This window comes from Aethalodelphis obliquidens, unplaced genomic scaffold (assembly GCF_003676395.1).
Source record: "Aethalodelphis obliquidens isolate GAN/ISIS:26980383/991018 unplaced genomic scaffold, ASM367639v1 scaffold28, whole genome shotgun sequence".
NCBI classification, from domain to species: Eukaryota; Metazoa; Chordata; class Mammalia; order Artiodactyla; family Delphinidae; genus Aethalodelphis; species Aethalodelphis obliquidens.
In genome coordinates, this window is record NW_020837972.1 from 14,206,948 (window position 1) to 14,230,928 (window position 23,981).

The 23,981-nt window shown below is 49.0% G+C and overlaps 1 protein-coding gene across 2 annotated transcripts in view; it reads left to right on the plus strand.

Moving 5' to 3' along the window:
- The first annotated feature begins 10,173 nt into the window (after positions 1-10,173).
- CCDC60 (coiled-coil domain containing 60) overlaps positions 10,174-23,981 on the plus strand; it is a 234,963-nt gene continuing 221,155 nt past the window's right edge. The window contains exon 1 of one of the 2 annotated variants that reach the window (XM_027124730.1): positions 10,174-10,273. The gene's annotated coding sequence lies outside the window, so the exon portion shown is untranslated. The remainder of the gene's footprint in view (positions 10,274-23,981) is intronic. The other variant, XM_027124731.1, reaches the window with a different exon arrangement.

A 23,981-nucleotide genomic window follows, 5' to 3' on the forward strand; every position in this document is an offset into this window, starting at 1 on the left:
GAACTGTCCCCGATAAATAGATCATCGAAGCTCCACACCGGACGTGCCAATTTCAGCGGGAAAAGATGAGCGCATTTACCTGCCTGGTGACACCCTGGCTGTCTTCAGGAGGTGATGGGGTATGAAAATACTGCCAGCATGCACTCTGCCCGGGGCTGTTTCCAGGGTCGAGGAGGAGGGTCTCATTACAGGAATGGTGTTTGTCTCAGACTTCCCGTGGGTGCCCAGATGCAAGGTCTAAATGCTTTCTATGCTTCCTTCCTCCCTTCCTCCCTTCCTCCCTTCCTCCCTTCCTCCCTTCCTCCCTTCCCTCCTTCCCTCCTTCCCTCCTTCCCTCCTTCCTTCCTTCCTTCCTTCCTTCCTTCCTTCTTGTGTTGGGTCTTCGTTGCTGCGCCTGAGCTTTCTCTAGTTGTGGCGAGCGGGGGCTACTCTTCATTGCGGTGTGCAGGCTTCTCATTGCGGTGGCTTCTCTTGTTGCGGAGCACAGGCTTTAGGCGCACGGGCTTCAGTAGTTGCGGCGCGTGGGCTCATTAGTTGTAGCTCACGGGCTTAGTTGCTCCGCGGCATGTGGGATCTTCCCGGACCAGCCCTCGAACCCTTGTCCCCTGCATTGGCAGGTGGATTCTTCATTACTGCGCCACCAGGGAAGCCCCTCTATGCATTTTTTTTTTTTTTTTTTTTGCGGTACGCGGGCCTCTCACTGCTGTGGCCTCTCCCCTTGCGGAGCACAGGCTCCGGACGCGCAGGCTCAGCGGCCATGGCTCACGGGCCCAGCTGCTCCGCAGCATGTGGGATCTTCCCGGACCAGGGCACGAACCCGTGTCCCCTGCATCGGCAGGCGGACTCTCAACCACTGGGCCCCCAGGGAAGCCCCCCTCTATGCATTTTTAAGGGATCACAATCATAGTACTAGCTAGCATCTATTGAGTGCTTACTATGGTACCAGGCACTGGGGTTTTTTAAATATACATTATCTCACTAACTAGCTAAAAATAAAATATTGTTGAGGAGTCTCTGTTGCATAGGGGAATGACTGCTTTGAGGGTGTCTATTAATTCTTTTTTTTTATTGAAGTGTAGTTGATTTCCAATGCTGTGCCAATCTCTGCTGTACAGCAAAGTGACTCAGTTATACACATAGAGACATTCTTTTTCATATTCTTTTCCATGATGGTTTATCACAGGATATTGAATATAGTTCCCTGGGCTATACAGGAGGACCTTGTTGTTTATCCATCCTGTATATACTAGTTTGCATCTGCTAATCCCAAACTCCAAGTCCTTCCCTCCCCCACCCCCTCCCCCTCGGCAACCACAAGTCTGTTCTCTATGTCTGTGAGTCTGTTTCTGCATTGTAGATAGGTTCATTTGTGTCATATTTCAGATTCCACATGTAAGTGATAGCCTATGGTATTCGTCTGTCTCTTTCTGACTTACTTCACTTAGTATGATCATCGCTAGTTGCATCCGTGTTGCTGCAAACGGCATTATTTCATTCCTTTTTATGGCTGAGTAATAATATTCCATTGTATATATATACCACATCTTCTTTATCCATTCATCTGTTGATGGACATGTAGGTTGTTTCCATGTCTTGGCCATTGTGACTAGTGCTGCTATGAACAGAGGGGATGCATGTATCTTTTTGAATTATAGTTTTGTCTGGGTATATGCCCAGGAGTGGGATTGCTGGAGCATATGGTAGTTCTATTTTTAGTTTTCTGAGGAACATCCACACTGTTTTCCATAGTGGCTGCACCAACTTATATTCCCACCAATGGTGTAGGAGGGTTCCCTTTTCTCCAAGGGTGTCTATTCTTTATATTTATTCTCAAGCAGCAAATAACAATACAAGGTGGTCCAGCCCCAGTTCACCTCCCAAGGGTTTCTTAGCTCCCCACCCCTGGCAGTAACATCCACCACATCAAGCTTCTCTCTATGTGTTTAGACTCTGGAAAAAAAAAAAAAAAAAAGACAACTGGGAATAAGAAAGGGAGACCAAGCAAGAAGCAGAAGAGGAGGATGTGGAAAAGGCAGCCGGTGGTGAGGGCAAGGATGCTGAGGTCCAGGAAACCGTGACCTCAGAGCTAACTTCCTGCCATTCAGAGGAGCCTGGTCACGCCGTCCAGACAAGTTCTGCTGTGCCCTGCCAAAACACTACTGTCTTGGTGGAACGAAAGCTGCTAAAATCCATCATCCTTGGGAGGGATTTCCAGAACCCTGCTGTGTCTGTGGAGGTGTCTGTGTTAGATCAGTGGAGTAGAGAGGGTCAAGGGAGAGGCGCTGGGCAGGCACTTTGCAGGCTGATGTAGCACAATTCTCAAAGCTACCCCACTTGACAGAGGTGGGGTTCCGTCACCTGTGGAAGATCATTGTAACATCTCCCCACATGTTTGCCATCGGAAGTTCCTGAGCCCTCACTGGCTGGAGGGAGCCATAGGTGGCCCCTCCTCAGAGACCCACCCACCAAAACCCTCCTAAGTCCTGTCGGAGGACACCTTGTCCCACAGCCAACACCCCAAGTAGCCCCCAAAGCCTCCTCCATCTCTTACCTCTTTGGATTCAGGGAATAAATCATCAAGAATCAGAAATCTGCAATAATAAAAACGATGTCTTCTCCTCTGAGGGTCCAAATGCAGCTCACAGCTTTCTAGAAGGACTGGCCTGTCCCATGTCTGCCACAGAACTGAGAGGAGTGTGTCCCCATGCTGGCGCAAGAGGCCTCAGACCAACACCTGGCTGAGCTGGGCCATCAACTCACCAATTTTCTGAATTTGCCAAAAATATCTTGAAGACTACTAGCTTTCTTGAATATTTTCAATGAATATGAAAGTGGTCTTCTTGCTAACAAATGAGTCTTGAATGTTTTCAGCGAATATATTCTCAGCAGCATTTTAAGCTCAATTTGTCTGAAGCGAAATATCATGGGAGCTCTTTAGCTTTCTTGTGACGATCTTCTAATGAAGAATATATTCTTGAATATCTTAAGTGAAGTTCTGAATATAATTAAAACATGCTGAATAAATTTGGGGATAAGAGTCTTCAAGAAGGTATAAATCCAGTGAATATCATCACTGAGCGCGTTAAACTAGCACATGTCTAGGAGCGTAAGTCATTGACTGTCTTCAAGAGGAATGTATTCATATTCGTTAACTACATTTGATAAGAATTTTCCTTAAATAAGGTTTTGGAAAATTGGCAGTGTTGACTAATTTGAGCAATTGGTCGTTGGCAACTTGATTTTTCAGAGATCTTCACATCATAGAATTGACTTTCGGTGCACTGGCCAAAGCCCCTCAAAGACCACTGGGGAAGATGTCCAGAGCACCTCCTGGAGGTCGGAGGTAAGTCCACCAAGATTCGCCTCCAGCTTTGGCTGGAGCCCTGATCTTCCAGCTCTGCCCTTGACCCTCTGGGGCGCCCCCATCCTCAGGGCTCTGAGGGCAGCCCACGTTTTGAGAGGAGCCTGTCCACTTCATTCTTTTAACCCAGAAGCATTTATTTATGCTCCCGGAATGTGGATAAGGGGCTGAGAGCCAAAACTCAAACACATAACTCTAGCTTTTTTTTTTTTTTCCGGTACGCGGGCCTCTCACTGTTGTGGCCTCTCCTGTTGCGGAGCACAGGCTCCGGATGCGCAGGCTCAGCGGCCATGGCTCACGGGCCCAGCCGCTCCGCAGGATGTGGGATGTTCCCGGACCGGGGCATGAACCCGTGTCCCCTGCATCGGCAGGCGGACTCGCAACCACTGCGCCACCAGGGAAGCCCCATAACTCTAGCTTTGAATCCAGCTGTGTGGCCTTGGGCAACTAACAGCCTCTCTGAGCTTTAGTTTCCTCTTGTGTAAACAAGGTTCAAACTCAGTCCAACTCTAGAGAGTTACATGGAGGATTCCATGAGAGAATCCCATAAAGTGCTGAGCTTAGCGCCTGGCACATGGTAAGAGCTTAATACGTGACAGCTTTTATGATCATTATGGTTTCTCTGAAAAATTCACTTCTAGTTTTGGACAAGTCTCTTCATGTTTCTAGCCCTTACTTTCCTCATCTGTAAAATATAAACTGGTAGAGGCAGATTAGATAGAAGAATCTGGGTGTGTTATGTGCCAAGCACTTAATATATGTTGCCCATTCACCTTCCTTCCTTCATTCATTCTACAACACATATTTAATGAGTGCTTCCTATGTGCCAGGCACTTTGCTGGACACTGGGGCTATAATGAGGAACAGGACACAGTTCCTGGTAGGGAAGAGACTGAGGGGAGTATTCTCTGGGTGAAACAGACAAGATATCTTAGGATGGTCCTTATGAGGCAAGAGGAGGGAGCCTCATGTGGGCCGGGAGCAGGGCAGCAGGAAGACAGCCCAGGCAAGGAAGCCAGTGAGAGCAAAGCAAGGCAGTGAGGAGGCTCAGTTTGGTTTGCCAGAGCACGCTGGGCACCAAGAGAGAGACTCAAGCAAAGAATCCACGTGAGGATACTGTGGGTGCACAGGGGATGAAGGTCCAAGCATGTCATACAGCGATTCAAGAATGAGGATCTCGGGCTTCCCTGGTGGCGCAGTGGTTGAGAGTCTGCCTGCCAATGCAGGGGACGCGGGTTCGTGCCCCGGTCCGGGAGGATCCCACATGCCGCAGAGCGGCTGGGCCCGTGAGCCATGGCTGCTGAGCCTGCGCGTCCGGAGCCTGTGCTCCGCAACGGGAGAGGCCACAACAGTGAGAGGCCCGCGTAGCGCAAAAAAAAAAAAAGAAGGAGGATCTCTGCCTGGATCAGTGCCTCAGGGAGAGGCAACCAGAATGGACGTGGGGTTACCTAGAAGACATCTCAGGCTCTCTCTCCAGATCTTAAACGTGTTCTTCCTTCCAGCTGAAACAAACTGACCTGCCCTCGCTTTTGGCTTCATCTGCCTGATGCTCCTCACCCACCAGCACTCTGCTCCCTCTGGCATCTTGTCTAATGTCCATGGTCCCCAAGGAAGAGGTGATAAATGTCAACGCATCTGTCATTGGATCATTCGCACCTGTTTTTCTCCCCAACTAGACAGTGAGCTTCTTAAGGATTAGAATGGTGTTTTGTCTCCCATAGTATCCCCAGGGCATAGCTCAGAGCCTTCTATACCATAAGCATCATCCTCACCATCATCTTTATAATTGTCATCAGAGCCATCATTTGGGTTCATATTTTTTTTCACGATCATTTTACACGTTTTAACTCTTTTTTAAATCTTTACCACAGACCCAGGAGGTATTGGGTGGCACCCTATGAACTTGCCATAGGTCCCAAACAATCAAATATTATCAGTTTCATGTGGTCCAACCAAATAGTTATTTTATGTATCCTCCTTTGACAAGTGAGAAAACTGAGGCACCAAAAGATAATTTATTCTCATAAATAACTGAATTCATGAAGAATCCTTAGAAATGAGGGAGCTGATCTTTGTTGAGCCTCTACTGTGTGCCAGGCATTTTGCAGGCATTATCTCATCTATGTCATGTGGTCTCACCCAAAGAGATTTTTAAGCAGGAGAATGATTTGGTCAAGTTGGGTGCAGATACATTCCCTCAATTTAATTCTCACAGCATCCCAATAAGGGAAATAGGCAGCTTTCACCACTGTGGAACAAATGAGAAAATTGAAGTTTAGAGATGTAAAGGGACTTGCCCAAGTTCACTGCCAGGCAGTGGCAGGAGGATTTGTACCCAGGTCCATCTGACTCCCTTCCCTCAGTCAGACAACCTATAAGGGAGGCCTCTAATTGTTTGTGTAGCAGATGGGAAACTTGGAGCCCCTCACCATGGAGGAAGCCTGTATTAGCAGGCTCAGGCTACTGTAACAGAACAGTACAGACTGGGTGGTTTAAGCAACAGGTATTTATTCCTCAAAATTCTGGAGGCTGGAAATCCAAGATCAAGGTGCCCCAGATTTGGTTTCTGGTGTAACTCTTCCTGGCTTGCAGAGGGCTGCCTTCTGGCTGCATCCTCACCTGGGCTTTCCTTGGTGCAGGCACTGGGGGTGACTGGGGAAGGAGCTTGTAAGGACACTAATGCTATCAGATTAGGGCCCCATCCTTATGACCTCATTTAACCTTCATTACTTCCTTTGAAGCCCCATCTCCAAATGCAGCCACCCTGGAGGTTAGTGCTGCTTCAACATATGAATTTGGGGGGACACAAACCTTCAATCTGTAACAGAGCCATTTCCAGTTGTAACTACCTCCCTGCTCTGAATTCTACGATTCACAGCCCTACTGAGAAAAAGTCATTCCTGGAGCAGAAGCCTGTGGACATCTACAGAAACACCACAGAGGAAGCCTAAGTGGGCGGCTTTTCCTCATTTTTCTCACAGGAGCTACATCAATTCCTTTTTTTCCCCTCTTATTATTTTTTAAATTTTATTATTTATTTATTTTTGGTTGCTTTGGGTCTTCATTGCTGCACACAGGCTTTCTTTAGTTGCAGCGAGCAGTGGCTACTCTTCGTTGTGCTGCGTGGGCTTCTCACTGTGGTGGCTTCTCTCGTTGCAGGGCACGGGCTCTAGGTGCGCGGGCTTCAGTGGCTGTGGCACATGGGCTCAGTAGTTGTGGCTCGCAGGCTCTAGAGCGCCGGCTCAGTAGTTGTGGCGCATGGGCTTAGTTGCTCTGCGGCATGTGGGATCTTCCTGGACCAGGTCTCGAACCCGTGTCCCCTGCACTGGCAGGTGGATTCTTAACCACTGCACCACCAGGGAAGCCCCTCTCATTATTTTTTAACTACATAAAGATATTTTATGAAAGGAGAATCAGAAAAGTAAGAAGAAAATAAAAATCATCCACATTTCCTCTATTCAGAAAAGGAGATAGCTGTTTTTACATTTCATTTGTTTCTTTCCCTTCAACATTCATATGTTAAATATATAGACATTTATTATTATTTTACAGAAGGGCTCTCAAGCTTGGCTTGTATCCTCTTTGTTATCATATGAGTATCCTTCCATGCTGATAAACACTGACTCTGTTTTTGATGTCCGCTTGTTCTAGTATTCCATTATCTGGATGTATTATCATTTATTTAAGCACCGTCCTATTGATGCTCATCTAAATTGTTTCTAATCTTTCACTCTTATAAACAAAGCTGAGATAAGCATCCTGGTAACTAAATATTTGTACTCAGTCACTCTTCTGAGGGTAAATTCCTAGAACCAGTATTTCTGAATTAATGAGTAAGCATTGTTTTACTGGTATTGTTACATGTTCCTAAAATACATGCATATATATTTCACTATCAAAATGAAGGCATTTCTTTTCTCCCTTTCCTTACCCCTTGTTGGGAGAGATCTTTGGAAAGACAGGGGGAGTAGTCAGAGGTTTTAAAAATATAATAACACATCAGTGTTGTACTGGGAGAGTTCATTGATCATTAAATTCGCATCACACCCCATATATTTAACTACCTTGAATTCAACTGGCTTTTATTAAATGTAAAACATCATCGAGTTTAAGGTACATCACTATTTTATGTAAAATTAAGAAATAAATTTTAAAAAGCTCTTCCAATTAAGTTACTACCCAATGCCCTCATAGTCTTTTTAAACACCTTAACTGGTCACACCATCCTTTGTTTGAAATTCCCTTCATCTGTTTCAAGGGAGTTGGCAATTTCTCGTACCTCTGTTGCCTGGCTTGGTATACGACAAGGAACCCTTTTGCACGTATCTCAGTGACAAAATGCAGTATAGCGTCATCTACTGTGGTTTCTTCCCTTTTGGGGGTTCCATCAAGATTTGGTTGCTACTTTGCAAGAAGATATGAAAGTGGAATCATTCCCTCAAAGACAGGAATTTGCTTCACAATTACCAAATCTCCAGCCCATCACTCTGCTTGGGGGTCTTTCTGTGCACACAGAAACTTTCCATTCCACGCCAGCTCGTATCACGGCATCATCTCTCTGAAGACGTGTTAAGTGGAGAATGAAATCAACATGTGGAGGCTCGGCAGTGTACGCCACGCAGTTGAAGTAACAACAATCTGAAGAGCTACGACCAAGTTTGCTTGGGGTAAAACTACATCACACCTGCTGGTTGGCCGATAGCAAACTGTAAAATGCATCTTGGTCTCAGGGATGTTAAAATCAGAAAAAGCGTGCATCTTAGAATGGATGCAGTAGGAGTGGTGGGAGCCTCAAAAAGTTAAGATTAAAGAAAGAGAAGTATTAGCACAAGTGCGCTCGTAGTTATGCTCCCTGATTCCATTCAGTGAGTATGTGCCCCAGGACAGGCATGAGATGGGAAACGTGGACCTCATGAATTCCCTGTGGGGGTCATTTCCTACTTTTCTTCTCAGGGTTGAGGACAGCTTTGCCACACTTAGGGTGGTTCTAGAATTTAAAGATACATAGATACATATATTTCGATAGATAGATATAGATACAGATATTGAGCAAGATCAACATGAAACCTAAACAGAAACCGAAGAAACAGCCTTCTACTCCAATTTTGGAGGAAAACTTAGTGAAAGACAATGTGTAGGGGACTTCCCTCGTGGCACAGTGGTTAAGAATCCGCCTGCCAATGCAGGGGACACGGGTTCAAGCCCTGGTCTGGGAAGATCCCACATGCCGTGGAGCAACTAAGCCCACATGCCACAACGACTGAGCCTGCGCTCTAGAGCCCGCAAGTCACCACTACTGAGGCCTCGGGCCTAGAGCCCGTGCTCCGCAACAAGAGAAGCCACTGCAATGAGAAGCCCGTGCAGTGTGCAACAAAGAGTAGCCCCTGCTCGCCACAACTAGAGAAAGCCCGCTCGCAGCAATGAAGACCCAACACAGCCAAAAATTAATTATTAATTAATTATTTTTTAAAAAGACAATGTGTAGTTCTCCAATATAACACCTCTTAAGGGATTTTCAAGGGCAATTTTGAATTTTGAGATTGTCACTTTTTGTGCTGATCCAGGATAGAGCTGGGACATGGGAGGAAAGGAGAAGAAAGAGGCAAGGGAATGTGAACACAGGGAGAGAAGATGGAGAAAAACTGGGGAGAAAAGACCACACCCCACTGGACCACATCTGAGTGGAATTCTAGAGGGACTGAAAGGAATTCAATGGGAAACACGTCATTTTTGCCTCAGTCTTCAGACTCCCCATTTGTTTGAGACCAGACACGCGTATGATTGCTTTTTGTTTTCGTTTCTTTTGACACCTGTGCGCTCCCAGATGCACTGACGTTCATTAGCAAGATAATTTTCTTGAATGGTCACCAGATCTTACCAAGATGCAGGCACTGTGCTGAGAGCTTCCTCTGACCTCCTCACTCATTCAACCTTATGAATTAGGAATTATCGTGATTTCCATGTTATAGATGCAGAAACTGAGACTTTGGGTGACCAAGAAACTAGCCCAAGGCCACATAGCTGGGAAATAGAGAGGCAGCTAGGTGAGGAGACATGAATGGGGTGTGGAGCCAGGATGCCTGTTTCAATCATGTCTTAGTTATTATTGCTGCATCACACAGTACCACACACTCAGAGGCTTATGGGAACTCTGTACTTTCCACTCAGTTTTTCAGTAAATCTAAAACTGCTCCCAAATTATCTATTAATTTAAAAACATATATCCTTGAAACCCCATGCAAAAACAACCACTGTTCAGTGGTTAGACTTTCAGTCTCGTTTCCATGCAAATACATTTATATATGCAGTGAGCCCTTTCTCAACAGGGCATGCCCATTTTTTTTTTAAAAGGAAAAAGCTTTCTATTTCAGCATCTTTAACAGAATTTTTATCTTGAACTGGACTCTACAAATTACAGACAAGGATCCCTGCATTTTTATTTGCACGGCAACCTGCAAATTATGTAGCCATCTCTGACCCTAGGGACCCTCCAAGGCACCCCATTGGGTTAGGAGGGGCATGAGTACTGGTATTTGGGGGACAGACTGGCATGCCAGGGCACTCTGAGCTGGGGTCAGAGAGGGCATGCCCATTTTTCAGAGTTTCAATACAAGTGGTCAAACCCCAGAAAGCATGAGTGCCCTTCCCCCTGCATCCTGACCAACACTGGAACTCTGCCCAGGTTCACAGGGAACCACCTGCTTCTTATATTTGTTTTATTCCCTTTATTCCCACAGCAACTGGCAGGTGCTGACGGATGCCTGGCCGGCCGCCCGCTGTACCTGGCTTTGCAGAGAGGGAACAGGAGATGGAGCTCCCCTTGGCTACAGCCTCTGAGCCCAGGGCCTGGCTGTCTCCCACGGACTTCAGCTGCAGAGAATCAGAGTGGAGGCCGAGAGGAGCCAGAGGCAGGTGAGCTTTGGTTTTTCGCCAGGATGACATTTGTCAATAAAGCACCTGCAAAGTCTAATCAGGATAATGTCCCATGTCCCGCCATGTCTGCCCCAAACCCTGGCCCTCTTGAGACTGTACCAGTCAAAGTCAATTCGACAGAGTCCCACAAATGATTCCAGCCCAAGGGCAAGACAGCCCAGGGGTGGAGAGAGCAAGCTGGCCATCGAACTGACATTTCAAAGTGCAGAGCTAATGGTAAGTGACCCTGAATAAATAATCTTCCCCTAAACTGTAAGGTTAAAAATAGTCGAGACCCTTAAGAGCATTGGTAAGAAACCTAAAACGGAGTGATTGAGATGGTAAGTTCCATGGCTGACCTTCAAATTCCGACCCAACGCTTAGCTGTGTCACCTGGAACAAGTTACTTAACCTCTCTGAGCTTCAGTTTCCTCCTTTGTAAAATATCATAACAGTGCTCACCTCATGGGATTCTTGTGGAGAGTGAATGAGATAATCTATGTAAAGTGCTTAGCCCATCATAAGTCCTCCATTTAAAAAGCTGTTATGAATATTCAAGAGCCATTAGGGACCAGTGAATGTTCCCCCTTCCCTACTGGTTTGCAAATTAGGTGACTGGGGCCCAAAGAAGGAAATGTCTTGCCCAAAGTCACACAGTGAGTTGCTGATCCTGGCCGGAAGTTTGGCTTTTGGAGCTCCAGTCCAATGCCCTTTCTGCTGGACCCCAATGGCCCCTCTTGCAGGATGCAGAGCGCTCAGATCCTGACCTTTTCCCACTTCCTTGGCTCTGTTTCACCTCTGGGGGCCCTAATGAAACACAGGGCAGGTGCAGGCAGCATCTCAGACAGTTGCTGTCTATTTGGAACATTATTTAGGACTCGAGTCTCTCCAGCATGAAATTTAATCACTCCATCAATATTGTGACAAGATTGTCAGAAAGCCGGGGACTGGCTGGGAGGCACCCGGTTGCCAAGGATGCTTTTGTTTGGTTGGTTTCTCCTTTGGACCTTAAGGAGCCAATCCTAAAGTGGGAGGGAACCAGGAAGTTTCCATTCCCTGGGTGGGGCATCTGGTCTCCAACATACAGCAAAACTTCCCCAGACTTTTATTTGCATTCTTCTCTCACTGCTCCCTGAAAGGAAGCCTAGCTCTTCGTAGTCTCTGATGACCCCTTGTGCCGTCCCACCTCTGCAGCTTTGGTCACTAGGGTCCCCCCACCTGGAGAGTCATCCCTTGCCAGATCTTTCCAGCTTGTCTCTCTGCTTCCACTCCGACTCCCGACTCCCCTGACCCACAGAATGATCCCAGCAGTGGGTGCTGTGCTGCACAGACCAGCTCCCGCCTCGAGCACGGAGGGCTGAGCTTCAGTGAGAGCTACCTCGTCCCTTTCCGGGACAGCTGGTATAGAGACTGGGCATTATAAGAGGATGAAGACCCAGCCTTGTGGCCCAGTCTGGAATAACTCTGAAGCCCTGTCCCTCGTTCAGAGCTCCCCGTGGGGTCAGCTGAGCCCTTTGGTGGGATGCAGCCCAGCTCATCTTCCCCCTCCTACCCATCCTGCTTCCTTCCCTTCCCTTCCCCGAGTGTGGATCCCAGGAACACTCCCTAATCAATTCCCTACACATTGCTCTGTCTCAGAGTCTGCTCCTCGGGAATCCGATAGCCAGAGTGATCCTTTTAAACAGATCCAGTCGTGTGGCTTCTCTATTTAAAACGCCCGTATGGCTTTCTGCTGCACTTAGAATAATATTCAAACTTCTCACAAGGCTTGCAAGTCTCTGTTACTGCCCGATAGAACCATAATGCAAGCTGGGTATGTATACGGTGCATTAAAAAATTAAAAAATCAAGTGTTATTAGCTTCAATAATTTATTTAACCTAATATCAAAAAGATTACCATTTCAACGTATAATTAATATGAAAATGAACAGTTTACATTCTTTTTTGAACACGAGATCTCTGAAATCTGGTGTGTGGTTTGCCATTATGACACGTCTCAATTGGGAATTGCCATATTGCGAGCGCTCAGTAGCCAGCACTGGTTGGCTACTGGCTACTGGCCGCCTCCCTCCCACCCTCATCTCTACTATGATCCCTGGTGCTTCTGTTGCTCGAATGTCCCTACTTTTCTTTCCATTGAGTACACCAGTCCCATTCATGGACTTGGCACCTGATGTTTCCTCTGCCTGAAATACTGTTCCCAGCACTTTGCACAGCTGGTTCCTTTTCTTTTCTTTCTTTTTTTTTTTGGCCACACCTCGCGGCAGTAGAAGATTAGTTCCCCGACCAGGGATCGAACCCGGGCCCCCTGCAGTGGAAGTGCAGAGTCTTAACCAAACCGCTGGACCAGCAGGGAAGCCCCAGCTGGCTCCTTCGTATCACTCAGGTCTCAACTCAAATGTCACCTCCTCAGAAAGACCTTTCCTGATGATTTTAGCTGGAGAAGTTTCCCTCCTCCCCCATCACTCATCAACAACTCACCCCAGGTTATTTTCCATAACAATTATCACCTTCAGAAATGATCATATTTAATATTTGTTCATGCAGTATGTTGTCTGTCTTCCTCCACCAAAAGATAAGCTCCAGGAGGCTAGAGACTGGGGGCTCTTTTATTCACTGTCACCTCCCTGCCTGGGCCCAGGACAGTCTGTCATTAGTAGGAAGGAGGTTAACAGCTTTTGCAGATATGCATGTGTGTCACATACATATGAACACCCACACATGTGAAATCCCCATCCCTGGAGCTTACACTTCCAGTGGGTGAAAAGGACAATAAAAAACCATACACTTACACATGTATACACACACACACACACACACACACACACACACATCATTCATGTGTATCAGGAGGTAAAATTGCTATTTTAAACGGAGTGGAGTCAGGGAAGGCCTGGATGAGAAAGTAGCAGGATGAGCCACATGTATGTCTTGCGAAAGAGTGGTTCAGGCAGAGGATTCGGCAAGTGCAAAGGCCCTGAAGTGAGAGCGCGCCTGGCATGTTAGAGGAGGACAGAGACTAGTGTAGCTGGAGGTAGTAAGCAAGGGGGGCTGTGAGAGGAGGTGAGGTCGGAAGTGGCTGGGGATTGGAAATCATACAGGGCTTGGTGAACAGTTCCAAAGACGCTGGCTTTTACTCAGAGCGCAGGGGAGGCGGGGAGGCCCCTGGAGCATGTTGAGCAGTGAATAACCTTTTGCAGCACTTCCCGATGGTGCTTTCAGAATAGACTGAAAGTCAAAAACTAAGATACAATTTTTTGTGTGATAATACAAATTCAAAGCCGGCTGAGCATAGTAGTCAAAAACTGTGTCTAATAGGTTAAGAAATCTATGGAGAGGGAAAAAAACAATAGAATGAAGGGACCAAGGGTGCAGTTGGGAGACTATTACAATAATCCAGTAAGAAACTATGGTGGCTTAGCCCAGGTTCAAGACTGCAGCAGATAACGGCCAGTTTTCTTAAAATTTCCATCCTCCCCTTCTTCCATAGTAATAGCTGAGCACATGGCTGCTTAGCTGGGGACTACATTTCCCAGCCTCCCCTGGGGCAAGATGGAATTAACCAATGGAATGTGAGCAGAAGCAATGGGTTTACTAGTGCCACGGGTTTTTTTGTTTTGTTTTGTTTTGTTTTTTGGCTGTGTTGTGTCTTCGCTGTTGCACATGGGCTTTCTCTAGTTGCAGTGAGCGGGGGCTACTCTTCCTTGCGGTTCATGGGCTTCTCTTCTTGCAAAACACAGGCTCTAGGCTCACAGGCTCAGTAGTTGTGGCTCGCAGGCTCTAGAGCACAGGCTCAGTAGCTGTGGCGCACGGGCTTAGTTGCTCCCCAGCATGTGGGATCTTCCCAGACCAGGGCTCGAACCCGTGTCCTCTGCATTGGCAGGCAGATTCTTAACCACTGCGCCACCAGGGAAGCCCTAATGCCACATTTGCTTAAAAGAAAATTGTGCATGGCGTTCTTTTTCTCCCTTCCCTTGTGTACAAAAGCATAGAGATGTGCTTGCATGCAGCCTAACCATGCAGACAAAGACAATGCCGGGGAAAGAACCTGGGTCCCCAAATGAGGATGTGAGCAAAGTCTGGCGTATTCCAGACCACACACCGTCAGGACTCCTTCACAAATAAGAAATAAACTTCTGTCTTCTTTAATCCACTGCATTTTGGGGTTCTTTGTTACAGCAGCTTAACCTTTACCTCAACTGATACACAGACTTTGTGGAAGATTTAGGGCTATCAGGAGTGAATTACAACGCAGTGTGGAATAGGAAACAACCTAAAATATAATACTCACCATCTCCATCCTTAAAGCTCCTTAACTAAGACCTTGCAGGGAACTGTTCACAGATTGGCTTTCCCCTTAGGTCCCTTGCCTGATACCTTTTCTGTTTATGTATTCTCATGCCCCCTGATCTACATACTTTGTGCCAACTTCCCCAATACCAGAGAATACCTGCAAACTTTGATTTTATTTTCTTAAGCAAATGAATCTTTTCTCAATCTTTAACGCAGACAAGCTCCTGGACCTTCCTCGGCATCATTCAAAATTCTTGGTGGTACATCCTCACCAAAGGAAGACACATCTAGCCCAGGCCTCCATCTTAACCCTAAGACTTAGCAGAAATGTTGAAATCATGGTGGTCCTTTCATTTGTCTCATAGTAAATTTGTTGGTGCTTCTCCCTTCCCTAAAAAAATACCCTCAATAAGGAGATAGCAGGCGGCACGGTGGTGCAGGAGAAAATATATCTCCCTCTAGCCTGAGAAAACCTTAGCATTTGCTTCTGGGGTTTTAGATCCCCTCTCCCATTTACTTGGACGCAAATATTTATACAACAGGCACCCCTAGGTCTGCATCCACGTGGCTCTTTCTCGCAGGCAGACACTGAGTCGTGCAGCGTGGTCCCTGGTTGTCCATCCTGTTCTGTGTGGCTTTCCAGCGCCAGCTCTCCCAGCCACGCTTCCCTGGCTCCAGCTCTGTGTCCTTCCTGCTCACTGATTCTCTGGGTGCCTGATCAGAATTCACAGCGGGGACTTTATGCTGCCTCATTTCCTCCCGATTTTCTGGTCTGTTTTATTCATTAATAACACTGTGAAGCGAGTTGAAAAATGCATCAGAAGCAAGGCCTCCTCTTAAAGCCCCTGGAAGCCAAGCCCACGCTTCCAGGCTTTGATGTCCTGTCAGAAAGGACCATCTTTTCCCCTGACTAGAGCTACTGACGGCAGGATGGCTGTGGTCTGCTGAGCGTCCACACCACCCGCCAGCTCAGCCAATAGGGGAAACACCACACACGGGATCTTGGAGAACGTCCCTGCCCAGGATGTGACCAGAATTAACCCCTGTTGCCTCCTGGGGAGTGAGGGGATGGACAGTATTCGCTGGGGAATTATATGTGTGTGTGTGCACGTGTCTGTAGGAACGGGTGTGGATGCCTGTTATGTGTTGACCGGGTGCTTACAGTATAGATTATCTACAGAGGTGTGTGGATCTCTCTCTCCCTCTCTGTTTGTGTGTATTTATATGTTATTGGTCCCTGATTATTTCTCCAGCCCACCTCACACCGTTCTTCTTCCATTCCACGTTCTAAACACATGCTCTTATTATACTCCTAATTCTCTCCTGTCTCTCTCCCTCTCTCTGATACCTTCTTTGCAGCTTTCTTTCACTGTCTCTTACTGTTTGTCCCTTTCTCTCTCTTTTTTTTTTTTTTTTTTTGCGGTACGCGGGCCTCTCACTGTTGTGGCCTCTCCCGTTGCGGAGCGCAGGCCCAGCGGCCATGGCTCACGGGCCCAGCTGCTCCGCAGCATGTGGGATCCTCCCGGACCGGGGCACGAACCCATGTCCCCTGCATCAGCAGGCGGACTCTCAACCACTGCGCCACCAGGGAAGCCCTGTCCCTTTCTCTCTTAACCTGCTTCTCTCTCCTTCCCTTCTCCCTTCCCCTTCCTCCTCCCCCTTCTTCTGCTTCTGCTTCTCCTTCTCTCTCTCCCCCGCTTTCCCTCCCTCCTCCCCCCTCTCTCTTCTCCATACACCAGTTTCTTCCACCACACCCTTCTCACCTGGCTAACTGCTTCTCCTTCTCTCCTCACCTTATCCATCACTTCCTTCTGCCTGAGCCCCTAGGCAACCCTGGTCCCTACTGGGGGAGCGCCCGCAAGCCGCCCCACTTCCCCTTCCGTAAGGCTCACCGCCTGTGATGCCACTCCCCGTTTCCCTCTGCCTTCCCTTCCCATGATCACCTTACATCATGTCATCTTAGTTGAATGGAAACCTTTGCCCCAGATTCCCTTCCCTGTAGGGCTCTGTGTTCGAATGGGCCACGAGAGGAACTGGGGTGCGCTCTGGAAAGCGGGCGTGAAGCAGCAAACAGCTATGTTTATGCTCAGAGCGTCAACGTCAGTTCAGGCCCGGCTGCAACGCACACCTGCTGTCACGGATCTGGTGGTTCCCCTTGCTGGGACCTCGTGGGCAGCAGACAGGCCAGATCTCCTTTTTCCTCCTCCAACTCCCAGGCCCAGATTGGCTGCAGCTTTGTGGTCCTTCTGCAGGACCTAGGCACATGTGATTGCAGGAGAAATCTAGCCCGAATCCCCGTCTTTGGCTCTGCTTTTCGGGTCCCTGATCTAGATATTATTATTTATTTAATTAATTTATTTTTGGCTGCATTGTGTCTTCGCTGCCGCGCACGGGCTTTCTCTAGTTGTGGCGAGTGGGGGCTACTCTTCGTTGAGGTGCGCGGGCTTCTCATTGCGGTGGCTTCTCTTGTTGTGGAACACCGGCTCTAGGCGCACGGGCTTCAGTAGCTGTGACTCGGGGGCTCTAGAGCGCAGGCTCAGTAGTTGTGGTGCACGGGCTTAGTTGCTCCGCGGCATGTGAGATCTCCCCGGACCAGGGCTCGAACCCGTGTCCCCTGCATTGGCAGGTGGATTCTTAACCACTGCGCCACCAGGGAAGCCCCCCTGATCTAGATGTTATTGAACAAGACTGGCACTTCGGTTCTGTCTTCCTACGAAGCCTGGAGGGTGCCTCCGCGCCCCATTGCATCCTCCCTTGGCATTTGTGTTACAATTCATGCTCATCTGCGTGGATTTTCCTATACCTTCCTCCAGAGTTAGCAATGAATAGGAATTGTTTGTTTGTCTACAAGCAGAGTGGAAGCTAACTGCTTTAGACTGTGAAGCAGTGTAATGGACACTGCGCCTGTTACATTACATTTTATGGTTCTATAGCAATTACACTGAATTTTATGGTGTCATAACTTATTACATTTTATGGCTTAATATCGGCTTTAATACAAGACACCATGGCCCAGAATTTTAACGAGGGGAGGCTTCTGGTGCGACGGCAGTGGGCTCTCCGCAAGACTACGTGCCTTCCAGCAGGAGGCCCGGGGAAGGTGAAGCTGGACCACATTCCCCTCCAGTCTCCGTAGCACCCCGCATCGTGTGTCCCCTCCGTCAAGCCTGGCTTTCTTGCTAGGGGTCCTTGTGCAGACTAGTTGAATAGATGCCGCTCTGGGCTTCTCTCCTTCGTCCCCATTTTCTTCTCTGCATGACAGACAGGATGATCTTGAGCTGGCTGGAGAGTACAAGACTTAACTGAGCCGCTCACCTGGACGGGAAGATAAAGAGAGGAGAAAGGGAAAGAGGCTTTGCCCAGGGCTCCTGCCTGCCTGCGCTCAGGAAATCGGTTGCAGATGTTGACAAATACATTGAGTAAAAAGCCTTGGAAATCTTAGCACTGACAGAGAGGTGTTATAGGGGGATGAAAACCTCTCTGGGTTAGGCGTTAGGTTCCAGGTCTGACTCTGCCACTGACTTGCTACGCAACCTTCTCTGGGCCTCGGTTTCATGAACTGTAAAACTAGGAGGCTGGGAAAGATGTCCTCAGATACGGTCAGGAGTTAGCAGAGTTCAGTGCTGGCCAATGAGCCGTGAGGGGAAATCTGCAGGAGACTTTGGGAAAAGCTTCCCCGCTCTTCAGAAGAAGGCCAGTTCCTCTGGATGTGACCATTTCTAAACAGAACACCAGGAACTGCTGTATTTATGCAACACGTATGGTGGGCCAGGCCCTGTGCTAAATGCATTGTCACGTGATCCTAACAGCACACCTTGGAAGTACTGATTATCACGATGCCCATTTTACAGATAAGGAAACTGAGATTCAGAGCAGCGAATGTCCTTTCCCAGCGTCACAGGGGTAGCAAAGCAAAAAGAGCAGAGATGGGATTGGAAGCCAGGTCTCTCTGACTGCAAAACTAGTGTCCTTAAAGTCCTCCTCTATACGGTCTCTGTGTTAAAAACAAGCTAATCCAGATGAGCCCCCTTCCTCTCACTGATCCACATTCATGCTGCTCAGAACCAAGTAATTGGGGCTGCCACAGTGTGCCGAGAAGCCACCCTAATGAGCTTGCTCAGCTACTCCTTTGAAACCGCATCCCCTGCTGGGCTGTGGGGCCTCTTCCGTCAATATTGACGCCTGTCTGAGACTCTAGGAACCTGCCATGAAGGGGGGAGGAGCTGCTGCTGCAAGTTAAAGAGAGAAAGGAAAAGAAAAGAATACAGATCCCCTTAACAGCACTCCCGCTTGGCATCGCAGACCCAGCAGCCCCCTGTGCATCTGGAGAAACTGGGGAAGAAGAGTCTAGATCAGATGCCAGCCGACCTGCAAGGTACGTGCCAGGGCTCCTCACCCGGTCTGTTCGCCTGCCTGTTCGGCAGCACTGAGACCCTCTGGGGAAATCTGCTCCGGGCAGCGGATAATGCTCCCTGGGGAGCTGAGATGTTAAGTTCTGCTGAGCCCGCAGCCTCTGCAGGGGCAAAGTCATGGGTTTGGAAGAGGGCTTTTCAAGAAGGATGGTGTGGCCGTGGAGTCCGTCCCAGGTTTGAACCCTATAATAAGTGAGTGATCCTCTCTGGCAAATGGGATTGATTCACTCAACCAATATCCATGCATCTGGAGACCAGGACAGTCCAAGGCCATGAGGATATAAGTAAAATGCCAAGCACAGAGCCTGAGCCTGGCATTTAGTATGTCCTCAAGAAATGCAGAAGCTCCAGATGGATCAGGCAGGGGGTCAAGGGGGTCACCACCCTGTGGTTGCCTTATCCATGGGGATAGCGACATGGCTGTGTAAGAAGGGCTTTGGAGGGACTTCCCTGGCAGACCAGCGGTTAAGACTCTGCACTCCCGATGTGGGGGGCACAGGTTCAATCCCTGGTCAGGGAACTAAGATCCCACGTATCACACCGCTTGGCCAAAAAAAAAAAAAGAAGAGCTTTGGAGACGACTTGTTCTCCAGCCCTGCCACCGATGCTGTCACACAACCTTGGACAGTTATTCCATGTGATGGTTCCTTTTACGTGTCAACTTGACTGGGCCACTGGGTGGCCAGACATTTTGCCAAACGCCATTCCAGGTGTGTCTGTGAGGGTATGTCTGGATGAGATTCGCCTCGCATCAGTAGACTGCATTTCAGGAGATCGCCCTCCCTGGCGCGGGTGGGCCTCTGGGTGGCCAGGCTGTTCAAGATGGCCGTCCTCTTGCTTCCCGGCCATCCCCTGCTTGACCAGCCCCTGCTTCACTCACATGACTATCCAATCCTCTTCATTGTAGGGCTTAGTCAGTAATTGCCTACATGCTTGCCCCCTGCCCCAGCCGCTGGTTTCCCTGGGAACTGACAAGCCAACCTGACGCCAATTCCCCATGTAAATGGTAGCCTCCTCCCCCGCCTAGCAAACGTTGTTCCCACATCCTGCTTGCTGTCTGCTGTACATGGAGGGGATGTCGTTCCCGGACCCTTCGTTTCGGATGCGTAAGATCCCCTGTCATTAAGTATTGATGTCTCTGTCGCTGTCTCCAGGCTCTCTCTGCGGTCTCGAAGCTGGGCTTGCAGGCCTGCGGGGTGCAGTCCAATAGTTGGCCAGCCAGGAGGCCAAGGAAACCCCCGTGAACACCGAAGAGGTCAGGAAATAAGGATGGGGAATGGAAAGTTGCAGGGTGACCCCAAGGTGGCCGTCCGCTAGCACGTGCATGGAGCCTTGTGGCAGCTGACCACCATGGGAAGTGTCTTTTTCTTCCATTATATTGAGGGTATCCTGTTCACCTTGGAGTCTCCTTCTAGTTTAAAAGGAGCAGCCCCACGCTCGTGGCTCATCTGACTGCCCGGGGATGGCTGGTGAACACTGACAGGACGCAAGGACCTGGATCACCTATTACGTACTTGCATATTTTCTGGTCCGGGAAGACAAGCTTACCCCTGACCCACCACCGCTACACCGTGAGAGACACAGGCTTTAGGGATATTAACTCAGGGAAAGGCTTGTGAATTGGAAGTGGCCAGTTATCCAAAACGTGGTAATGGCCAAATAACAAGAGAACCCTTGGGCTTCTGGTCCGGCTATGGAAGGGCACAGAGCAGCAGTATAACGGGATGGGACCACAGCTCCATGCCTGTGGAGCTCCATGCCTCCTCCATGGAGCTCCATGCTCCAACGCACAGCTCCACAGTGCGTTACAACAGGTGGGAGACGTTACAAAAGGCCAACCCGAGTCATCAAGCGCCACAGAAAGACCACTACTGGGGGGGCCGTCTAGAGCAGCTGTGCACAAAATAAGGACCCCCATGGACGTCAACATCGACCAAGGACCATGAAGTCCAGGAGTGGGCTAATAAAAATGACATCCGCTGGCATCTCCACCAGCCTTACAACCTCACCGCTGCCGGGCTTACGGAAAAGATAAACGGAGTACTTAACGATTGAGGCAGGAAACCCGTGCTCGCAACATGTGGGCCAGGAGGCTGACTCAAGCCCTATGAACTGTGACTGAACATCTCAGGAGCGTCGTCCCAGTGTCTATGCCATATTAACCCAGAGGCAACTAGTCAACACAATCTGAGTTCAACTCTTGACCACCAAGGGACCCAAAGGTTGCCAACTGTCAGGACAACCCACTTTTGCCTACAGGACCTACCCGCAGAGGGACACATTATAAATGGCGTAGGACTGGCAGGTAAGACCCTGCTGGTTTGGGTTTGCTGCCTGGTGGGGAATAAGCTTAGAAAGGGACTTACAGATCTCACCTGTTGTCTACCTGGCCCCACCTAAGACTACTTAGGTAATTAATCCGGCCCCCACTGGAGAAAGGCACCATTATACCTCCCCTCCAGTATTCGGCACCAGCTCTGGGGACTGCCAGTGGACAGGTGACACAACACTGCAGGCCAGGACAGACATCGCAGGCAGGGGCGGTGTGATCTCAGAGCGCTGTTACTGCTGTATTCTGCCTAACGGTCATGACCTCCCTGTATCGTGCCTGTTAAACATGTTACATTTCCTCCGAGTCTGAGTGGAGGGAGTCTGCTCTCAGACGGGGAGGGGGGGGCAGTGGTGGCCTCATTATGAAATGAATCTGATTTGCTGTGTCTGCAGCGAGATGCTGTCGTTATCCTCTGGATGTGCGTGAAAAATTGACCCGATGAACACCTGGCTCCAAAGTTCACCCACCTCTAGGCGAATTTTACTCTTTAGCACGCTAGGTATGTTTACTCTTTTTTTAAAAAAATAAATTTATTTTTGCGCTGGGTCTTCATTGCTGCGCACGGGCTTTTCTCCAGTTGCGGTGAGCGGGGGCTATGCTTCATTGCAGTGCACGTGCTTCTCACTGCGGTGGCTTCTCTTGTTGAGGAGCATGGGCTTTAGGTGCACAGGCTTCAGTAGTTGCGGCTCTCAGGCTTTAGGCGCGTGGGCTTCAGTAGTTGTGGCATGTGGGCTCAGTAGTTGTGGCTCGCGGGCCCTAGAGCGCAGGCTCAGTAGTTGTGGCGCACGGGCTTAATTGCTCCGCGGCATGTGGGATCTTCCCAGACCAGGGCTCGAACCCGTGTCCCCTGCATTGGCAGGTGGGTCTTAACCACTGCGCCACCAGGGAAGTCCCGGTACCTTTACTCTTGATGCTCGTTAGCTGCTGTTACTTGTTATCGCATGTGTGATGTTCGGTTGCAGTGCACCTCTATCTACCTGACCTCAGGGCAGCCGTGGAAGAGAGGTGGACCTAGACTGTACGGGTCGTGCAGGGTGTGTGGAGGTGAAGTGTGAGGTCAGGCCACTCAAGACGGCTGTTCTCTTGCCCTCTTGAGGCCCACGTACCGCAAAAAAAAGAAAAGAATACAAAGGTTCTTACCTATTACACTATGAAATGGGTAAGAACAGGGATCTGGGGCCTCAAAGGAATACATGACCCAGTCTTTAAGAGCAGATTTTCAATAGGAAGAGAGTAGTAGTAGTATGGGTGCGTAGTTGATACCAGAGGAGGGTATGGAAAGTGTTTGAAGGAGAAGGAACAGAATATGCAGAGGCCAAGAGGCCAAATAGTCCGTGGCTTTATTGGAGCCTTGAACGTGGCTCTAGCGCCAGGTCACAGGGCCCTTGTGCGTCACATGACTACCTTGGTCTTTATCTTGAAGGCAATGAGGAACCACTGAAGATTCTTTTCTGTTGTTTTTTTTGCGGTACGCGGGCCTCTCACTGTTGTGGCCTCTCCCGTTGCGGAGCACGGGCTCCGGATGTGCAGACTCAGCGGCCATGGCTCACGGGCCCAGCCGCTCCGCAGCATGTGGGATCTTCCCGGACTGGGACACGAACCCGCGTCCCCTGCATCGGCAGGCGGACTCTCAACCACTGCGCCACCAGGGAAGCCCCCACTGAAGATTCTTCAGCGCAGCAGGGACTTGGATCTATGGGACTTTTAACAATTCACTTTGACCTCCCTATCAACCTCCTTACGACTAATATCAAATAGCTCCACCCACCTCACTGCTCTTTTGTGAAGATCAGATCAAGTTTTGTATCTTAAAGTGCTTTGTGAATCACTGAGTGCTTGCAATGGATGGCAGGGTCACCACCCATAAGTCAGTCCTATTATGTCCACTTCAAGGCTTTTGTGTTCCTAGCAGTTTCTCCAACCAAGGCTGCAAGTCAAATAAGATACAGGATAAGAACTGATTTGGCAAACCCTGGAACTTTTGACTAAAGGTAGAGATGTGTTAGGTGTCTTCCTGGTATCTGTGTTAATTGGGGTCTTACAAGAAACAGATGCTAAAATGGGGTTAAACGTGCAAGAGATTTATTAGGGGAAATGCTTTTGAGGAGGGTGGAGAGGGAGCTGGCACAGGTGAAGGGTAGAGAGGAGGAAAGAAGGGCGAATGAATGCGTGTTAGACTTAATGCATCAGCCATTCAGCAAGACCACTAGGGAGTCCTTGAGCCATCGTGACTTGTCAGGAGAGCCTGTGTCTCCCAGGAAAGGGTCTGCCTTGGGATTCCTTCTGCACTCACCTGCTGGCTGGGAGCAGCCCGAGGGCAGTGTGGCCTCTGCACAAACACGGTGATGGATTTCAGAGCATGGCAGTTGAGGCCCTCGACTCATCACGCTACCTGCACACAGAGATCCAAGAGGCGCGTTCTTGCGGTCACCACAATATCCACTCCGCTTCTTGTGACTGCAACCCTGAATTGTTTTAAGAAATGGGATCCTTTCCTGCTCTCACTGCTCGTGACTCAGGCCTGAGACAATCGGAGCATCATGGTGCACGGCTGTAGTGATTGGTTGCCCACATGCATTCATGGGCACGTGAACTGGGCTGGTCCAGTTAGAGTACACTTCAGAGTTTTGTGAGGACCTCTAGGGAAGAGGTGATGCTTTCTTGGCTCTGG